General features: G+C 42.2%; 1 long non-coding RNA gene across 1 annotated transcript; it reads left to right on the forward strand.

Annotated features, from left to right (window-relative positions):
* The first annotated feature begins 1,124 nt into the window (after positions 1-1,124).
* Positions 1,125-8,917, forward strand: LOC308466367. Its single transcript, XR_013980804.1, has 3 exons — positions 1,125-1,274; positions 2,176-2,368; positions 8,526-8,917. It is a non-coding gene; the product is annotated as an uncharacterized lncRNA (long non-coding RNA).
* Positions 8,918-9,355: the final 438 nt, after the last annotated feature.

Consider the following 9,355-nt stretch of genomic DNA (forward strand, 5'->3'; position numbering starts at 1 on the left):
CTGCTGAGCGATGAATTCTGATCATTGTCTGCATTCTTAATCCCTTCTACACATACACTGCTCTCTTCCAACCCAGATGACGTCTCTCTCTCTCTCTCTCTCTCTCTCTCTCTGTGTGTGTGTGTGTGTGCGTCCCTTCCAAAAGCTCCTCTGGAATTTTCTTTTTGGTGCTTCAGATGGGCAGGCTCTTCAAAGGCACACAAGAATCAAATGTAAAGGAAAAGGGTCGCGTCATCTAGTGGGAAATGTTTGAGAGCAGTATCTTCTAGCAACGAGAAACTCCTGTGATGGGTTAATGCTTCTCGTTGCAAAATGAAGACACCTGATTTCTGTCAGTACTCCAGTTAAAACTGCACCATCACTCCCATCTTCCCAAACTACCCTATCAAGTAGACGGAGCAGGGTGGGGGGTGGGGGAGAGAAGCAACCAAACTGGTAATCAGATTCCTCTGAAGGGATGTCAGCACAACACCTGCTGTTCCTCTGCTGCTTTTAGGCCTTCAGTTCTGCTTGCACAATGAACTCTCTTGAGTTCCAGGGCAGATAGAGTTACAGCGTTTGGAGCTTCTGGTTTCAGCTGATGCTTGGGAAAATGGACGACCCACAGAAGCTCTTTCAGAATCATCAGGACTAGGAGATACGATGTCCTATGCTCACTTGGCATCCTGCTAACGTTGCGTACTCCATAGCAAATGTGCACCCAATTCCAACAAGAAGCAGATGTAGTGGTTAAATTGATGCAGGCCGTTCAGGTGGAATGTCAACAGTTTTGTTGACTGGGGAGTGGGGGGCATTCTCTGTACATACAGAATTATAGCAAAGGAAAGACCTCTCAATAACAAGCAGGGTTTCCATGTGAAGGGATCTCCCGCACCTTCCCCCATGGGAATGTGGGATGTAATCCATTGGAGCAGTCAAATACAACATTCCTTGTTTCCCTAGAGTGGGCACAGGCAGGGGGATGTTACTCCAGCCACTATAACTTCCTGTTCCACTGGTCTGAGGCATCCTCCCCCTGCATGTGACCAGGCAGATGGGTGTGACCCTAGCTGACTCCATAAAAGAGCCGAGTCACACAGCCATCTCTCTCTTGAGGCCATGCTGCTCTCTGACAGCCATTTTGTTCTCTTGATGCTGTTCTTTTAATGTATTTTGCTGTCTGATAGCTCTCAGCCAGCAGCTCATGGGCTCCATCCCCATAAGGGATGAACTCACACTATGTTCTGTAACTACAAGCTAAAGTCTGCCTTCAGGGATCATACCGTGAACTGAATGTGAGTAAACTTCTTGTTACTTTGAAGGGAAGACTCTTGTGTCTTTATTCTTTTAAGAGTGTCAAATGGGACACCAGGAATAATCCAGTCTGATCAAGCCAGACTGGATTGCTTAACTAGAGAGCCAGTGTGGTGTAGTGGTTAAGAGTGGTAGTCTCATAATCTGGGGAACCGGGTTTGCGTCTCCGCTCCCCCACATGCAGCTGCTGGGTGACCTTGGGCCAGTCACACTTCTCTGAAGTCTCTCAGCCCCACTCACCCCACAGAGTGTTTGTTGTGGGGGAGGAAGGGAAAGGAGAATGTTAGCCGCATTGAGACTCCTGAAGGGGAGTGAAAGGCGGGATATCAAATCCAAACTCTTATTATTATTATTCTTCAAACTAAAGAGATTCAAATGAATCTGTTGTATTGAGGGGAATCTGCTCTGCTACATGACTCACGAGTGTGAGTTAAGGAAGGATAATATTTAATCAATATATCCTCTCCTCCTACCCTAAAAGGCCTCGGCCCAGTATACCTGATGGTCTCCACCCCCATCATTCTGCCTGGACGCTGAGGTCCAGCGCCGAGGGCCTTCTGGCGGTTCCCTCGCTGTGAGAAGTGAGGTTACAGGGAACCAGGCAGAGGGCCTTCTTGGTGGTGGCACCCGCCCTGTGGAAGACCCTCCCATTAGATGTCAAAGAGATAAACAACTACCTGACATTCAGAAGACATCTTAAGGGATGTTTTTAATGTATGACATATTAGTGTATTTTTGGTCTTTGTGGAAGCCGCCCAGAGTGGCTGGGGAAACCCAGCCAGATGGGCGGGGTACAAATAATAAATTATTATTATTATATTATTATTATTATTATTATTATTATTATTATTATTATTATTACTATCCTTAATATTTCAACAGGGAAAGCATTCAACAATATAAACTCTCCCCCATACATGAAATCTGAAGTAGAATAATCCAAAAACACTTTTTCTACTTCATCTGCTGTTTGTGTGAGCACCTAGTCTGAAAATCTGAGATAACAACAATATGGAATGAAGGATATGGATCAACAAAGAAGCACACATGAGTTCTTGCACCAACATATGACAAGGTTAGATGAAATAGAATTTTAAACACATTTAAAAGCGGACTAATTTACCTTATAGGTTTTCTGGATTTCTAATGCCTTTGAAATATGCCTTGAAGAGATAATTTTATATAAAAAAAATTACATCAAAAGTTCGATGGGTTTTAAGTGGGTTCATAACATTGAATTGATTAATCAATACAGCACAACCCTATGGATGGCCCCATCTGCACTATACATTTAAAGCAGTATCGTACTGCTTTGAACAGCCATGGGAATTCTGGTAACTGTAGTTTGTTAAGGGTACTGAGAGTTTTTAGGAGACCTCTGTTCCTCTCATAAGGCTACAATTCTCAGAGTGGTTTAACAAGCCACTCATTTCCCCAAGAGAGACTGGGAACTGCAGTACTTCTAAGAAGCTGCAGGGGGCAGTAAAAAGAGTAATTCCCTTCCCTCTTACAAAGAAAGAAAAATGTGTCTTCAAAGATGATGTCCTCATCTTTATTTTCTTTTTAAAAATAATAATAATAAAAAGCATGCTTTTTGCTACAGAAACTTTTTGGGACAGCTTTTACGCCATGCTTCAAAACATGTTTATAGCATTCACACATGACACTTTAGGTTTACACCTTAAAAAGCATAGTATAATTTTTTTATATATAAATTTTATATTTTATTTGGCAAAATATTTGAACTTTATGATATGTATTGGTATAATTTGGAATAATTAATGTGATATGATTGGATTGTTAAATGGAAAACTTAATAAAAATTATTATTAAAAAAATAAAATAAAACAAAAAGCATAGTATAAATTATGTAATTTTTTCTGGATTTTTTTTTAATTGGCCGAGTTGTTTTTAAAATTTGCATTGTTATTATTTTATTTTATTTTACTTAAAATACTGCATTTGCTTTATTTGTGGTTTTATTATTTCATCGCTGGAAGTCTGTAATCCACTTTGGAAAACGAAGCTACCTAATGTATCATTGAATAAACAAAGTACTGTTGAACGGATATTTTTGAGGACGTTGCTGGACTCCCGTTCCCATCAGCCCCCAGCCAGCATAGTAAATGGTCAGGGATGGAGGGAGGTGTATTCTGGGGTGGGAGCTGCAGGTTTTACTTCCCTGCATCCGAGCCTTCTGGTTCCGGTGACAGAACTCCCATTCACCCTTAAATCCTGAGACCCTCATTATGTCAGGAGGAAAGAGAGAACCTCTTTTCACCATATTCATTTCCCCCTACCAGTCATTCCAGCCCCCAGCCCCAATCAGAGTCAGAATTTAACGAGGGGGGAAAATATGTAATTGCATGGTCCCTGGCAGATTTTGCCAAGGCAGCTACCAGAGACTCTCCTTATATGAGAGCGCCAGGGGAGTCCCTAATCCCCCCTTAGAAACTCAAAAGAACTTGAAAGCATCTTGTCATTACGCTGCCTCCTCTATTCATCTCGCATTCTTTGCCCCGGTAACATCTGGCTCCAGGTTCTCAGGCGTGAGGAGAAGAGGGAGTTCAGTGTCAGTTCAGCGACGGTGAAGCCACGCTCCTCGAAAGGCAAGAGAAAACACGCCATCACCATCAATCAGCATTAACTGGCATACTAACCAGAGGGGCAAGACACCCTCCCTGCTGCCCATAAAAGGCTGATGGAATGTAGGAAGATATTACAAAGCACCTCCCATGTCGTAATGGCTGGAACTGCTGAACTTAGTGATGGGATCTCCAGGTGTAACTGTGCCCTCATCAGGGAGTGATTTAAATCACCATGGAATGAGGCTGATTTAAGGCCCGGCCAGACATGATGGAAACAGATCCCTGTGTTTACAGCATCCAGGAAGTGGGTGGGGACTATTTTAGAATAGTACACAAGGAGGACTGCAAAATCTTCTCGGCTCACCTCTCCACAGTCTGTCCTCCTGACAAGATACTCCTCAATGAAGATCCAAGTACAGTCATACCTCAGGTTACAGACGCTTCAGGTTGTGCATTTTTGGGTTAAGGACGCGCCGAAACCCGGAAGTACCAGAACGGGTTCCTTCCAGGTTTCGGCATTCGCACATGCGCAGAAGCGCTAAATCACGCTTTGTGCATGTGCAGAAGTGCAGAATCATGATCTGCGCATGCGCAGACGCGGTGCTGGGGGTTGCGAACACTGTGGGTTGTGAACGTGCCTCCGGCATGGATCACGTTCACAACCCGAGCGTCCACTGTATTGGGATTTCTAGACAGCTAGAAGGAAAGCAATTGGTAAAAAGCGGTGCGGGGGGGGGGGGCACAGAGTGTTCTGCCCTTCTCACTCCCCAGCTCATTTTTTTATTTTTATTAATATATAATTATTTATACCCCATCTTCTTCACTGACAGGGACTCAAGGTGGCTTACAGAGAAAATAAGAACAGCTAAAAACATGGGCCCCCCCAATTATAAAAAATAAATAAATGTATCAACAACAGTGATCAAATTAAAATCACAGGAGAAATCAGGCAGAGGATAAAGGGGGCTGCAAAAAAGAAAACATCCAGGATAAATTGTTTCTATAATAACTTTCCAGGAAGTACTTATAGGTCAAATTAGGCCCACGAATGTTAAATATCACCCAGCTTTTAAAAAATATTATCATCATTGCCATCACATAATCCATGTGGCCACCAGTTGCCACGCCACTTCTTAATGGAAGCCTGCTATCATCTTGCTTGCTACAATTAATGCCAGATTTGCATGGATGAAGCTTTTTTCCTCTAGAAAACACCAAGAATAGGGGGAAAATGAAATTCAGGGAGTCCCACCAGTCCTTTCTGAAAAACTTTGTAGAATCTCCCCTAACCTGGAAGTTTACATTGATTGGTACTTATGTCATTCCCCCATATCAAGGGCCCCATTACCTTCAGCAGCTTAGGGCCTCATCAAACCTAAATCCAGCCCTGGTCAGGCCCCTTGCGTATGAGCGACTCCTCTCTCAGACACAGTTTGAACTGCTTTGGCACTGCCACGCATGCCTGCTTGCTTGCCTCCAGATGGCTACCTTTGACTCTGAGGCCATTCAACAGCGGCTACTTCAGAACCCACATTAGGAGAACCTTGGTGGTTCAGTGTTAACCCAAACTAGTGGAATTTACTTGAAATACAATATGTTCTCTCTCGTCCTCCTCCTCCTCATTTATTACAAGGGAGATGTTTGGCAGAGTCGAGATCTGGAAATTTGCCATTAAGCTGCAATGGGCTTAGCAAGTTAATGTTGATGGGTTTTGAGCATTAACTCACCAAAGGAGAATGCCGGCACATTTGTAGAATTATCAGTATAATGGATCCTGGCATTTCACTCTTACCATCTTTACAAATGTCACTTTTCATTCTATTGTAAATTAAACCAATTTTGTCCAAACCTCCAAAATAAAGCTTCCTTGCAAGCAACCAGTTCCCATCTGCTCCACAGTTAAAAATATTGCAGCAAGAAATTGCAGAAGATATTAGAGAAAATGCACCATTACAGATACTATATGAAGGGTGTATGAATTAACCATTAAGGATTAATTTATACTCTCTTTCTTCATAGGTAGGGGTTAAAGAGTGCAAGAAATGAAGGACACCATGATCAAATTAAAGCAAGGTAGATCTCCACACCTGAATGAGCTAATGAAATATTATAAAGGCAAAGAACTGGGAAGGTGAAAACCCCATTAGACCCAAGAGATCTCTGACAGTTTACATCACCTGAAAGTCTCCCTCCGATATATTCCCAATTATTACAGGTAGATTTTATCCACTTAACAGGTTAAGTTTGCAAACCCCCTCCATCATTTATTCACTCAGGAATGTAACCTTGTCTCTGCAGCAGCAGCGAGGAAAAAAATGTGTATGTTCGGTCTCATTTACGCTTTTAACCAATTTATGCCAGCATCATGTATTTAAATTAGCTTCAGTGTGCTTTCATATATTATAACCATATTTCAAAGCAATTTGTGCAAATGCCAACAGAGGAGGCAAGCTATATGTATCATGTGTTTGGAGATTATAAAGGCTCCAGATGCCTTTGTAAAGCAAACCTTTCATGAATAAATCAGGAAACATCCTGATGCAGGCTTTATATATAGAGCAAGGTATTCTTATTTAGGTCACAGCGAGGTTCTGCCAGGTTTGCTAAAATGGAACAAATCCCCAGCGTGTATGCCAAATGCACAACATTTCATAAGACAAGCAAACATCCCTTGGTTTGAGCCCTTATTGTGTGCTTGCAACTGTAAATGACCTCTGTACCTTAAGTATATTGGTTTGATCACCTGAAATTCAAATCAAAGCTTTCCGACTCTGTACTCAGTAAGTCTCTCCCCCCATCTCATGCGACCCCATCCACGGTGACAATGGATGGTGACAATGCCCTCATTTAATACCCACATATACTACAGCATAGTAGCAAAACGTGGTAGCTCAGAGACTGAGCTTCCAGTCACGAATTACCTGGTTCAAAACTTGCCTCGGCTATGTACTCGTATATAAGGATAATAATGCCATCTGAAAGGGTCCTTGCAGGGATTACAGCGGGTCAGTTCAGATGCTACTCTATTTTTTTTGTCAATTATATTTTATTAAGTTTCAACATTTTTAACATATGCAATCAAAACACAATTTCATCTTTTCTCTTATTTTTGTCTACTTCCCACCTCTTTTCCTATGGAGTTGTTTCTCTCCTCCTGCTGCTCCCTACCTTCTATCTATCAAATCATAACCACAATATTAAAATCTAACTATTTCTGTTGTTCATAACTGAAAGCCTGCTATTTCTACTGTTTTTCATATATATATATATATATATATATATATGTATACTCATTTTAACCATATTTTTATCTCAACATGTATCATTTCCCAAAATGCCCTCACTTTCTTGCAAGCCCACCACATATGAGAAAAAGATCCACCTACCTGTTTACTAAGCCAGATGTTACTCTAAATGTGCAGCTACCAACAAAAATGGCAACTGCATATTCTGTTCCCTTCCATAACATCTGGAAGAACTTACCCATGCTCTGACCTCAAGATGTCCTGCATGTTGTTATCCCTGCTTGTTGTTATCCCTGCTAAGTATCAAGATGCAGATAAGTTCTACTAGATGTTACATGCAGCAGCCATGAATTAGGAAAGGATCTGGCTTTGTTTTGAGACAACGTTCACGAAGCCATTTAGAACATCCAGTTACGTGCTGTGCAAATGCTGCTAATAATACTTTTAACAACAACAATAATCATTAGCAAAAATAACAGCAACACTGGCAAACCTCAAAGAGTTGTTGTAAAGATTATTTAGACCAGCATTTCCCAAACATGGGTCCCCATATGTTGTTGTTGGACTACAACTCCCATCATCCCTGAGCGCTGGTCCTGCTAGCAAGGGATGATGGGAGTTGCAGTCCAGAAACAGTTGGAGACCCAAGTTTGGGAAACACTGATTTAGACAGAGCATGTGAAATAACTTAGTACAGTATCATCTGTTCTGCCTAATGGATTCCTGGGACCCAGGAAATCTAGACCTTGATTTCATGCAAAGTGCTGAAAAATAAAACTAGAACAGAGAAGATTACTCGTGGAATTTCCTATCCAGCCATCACACTCCTTCCCCCTAGGTTGATGGCTTGTATAGAGATCATTTAATCAGTTTATACATGATGGGGTGAGGGTAAAGTAACCTACTGCTCATGACACATTTGCTAATCTTATGTCTCTTCCTGAACTGGAAACATCTATTATACAGGCTCTCAAAGAATTAGGATGTAAGGATTTCCAGATTGTTGCAGCCAGCTTGAAATGATAAAAAGTTATCCAAAGTGGAGGAATGTAGAATGTTTCTTTTTTCTTTTTTTTTAAAGGCCTGGGAGCAATCTCTCCTCCTTTTTGAGTTGCAATTTATATGTGTGTGTGTGTGTGTGTTTTGTTTTAATACAACTCTGCGCAACATTGACAAAAGAGTTCGTGGCAAGTTCATTCCATCTAATGAATCGGTAAAATCTAAATGTAAATGGCACGCACACGATACAAGGCTCATCTGACAATTCTTTGGAAAAATGCATTTTAATCCGCACCAATCTCTGCTACAACCATTTGTAACTGAATGTTCGTACTGATCATAGGATGGTCCTGCTATGCTTTTTAATTTCCTCTGTTATTTTGTGTGTCCACAAATCTAGCCAAGGGTATCCCACTCAGGTTGGGAGTCCACAATGCACTGGTGAAGTGGGAATTCCTGCAGGATAAGAATTCTGCTAAGCCTCAGGAAGACCTGCTGGAGTCTATGTTGTGGTTCTCTTCACATCATCAATAACCACCCCACCCATCTCCTTGAAGGCTGACACTGACCTGGGGAGAAAACTGCCACGTGGACTGCCATGTCCACTGCAGAAGCACGAGGAGCACCTAGCTTCGGAGTTGCATCTAAAAGCTTTGCTCGCTTATTCTGAAAATAATTTGACAAGAACAAAGGACTGCTCTTCAGACATCGCCTTTGGAAACAGGTTATAAAACTTCCCGGCAGGGAAGATCGCTGCTTCAAGATGATGCTGACACTGATCCAGACTATTGAGACCAGGAGCTATGTAAAATTTGGGTTGGTTATTTCAAATCAATAGTGTGAAACTCAGTCCATGGCCTTTTTCCTGAACCTTTGACTCTGGACCTCTTGCCTCCCCTGCCAATGAATTGGTTGAGTATACTGAGCCAGCCTAAACACTTCCACATAAATGTCTTACATCGATAGCACACAGTCCCGCTTCTCCCTAGGACCCGTGTGAGATTTCCCACTCTTCTGGGCCTCTATCACCCAGTCTACTGCCTTCTAAGTCCACTGACAACACCCCCTCTCCTATCTCTGGGACAGGGGTAGGGAACCTGTAGCCCTCCAGGTGTTTCTTGATTACAACTCCCAATCACTGACTTATGCTGGCTGGGGCTAATGGGACCTGGAACCCAACAACACCTGGAGGACCACAGACTCCTTGTCCCTGAGCTAGACCATTCCCTC

This window comes from Podarcis pityusensis (genome assembly GCF_964106645.2).
Source record: "Podarcis pityusensis genome assembly, chromosome: 17".
NCBI classification, from domain to species: Eukaryota; Metazoa; Chordata; class Lepidosauria; order Squamata; family Lacertidae; genus Podarcis; species Podarcis pityusensis.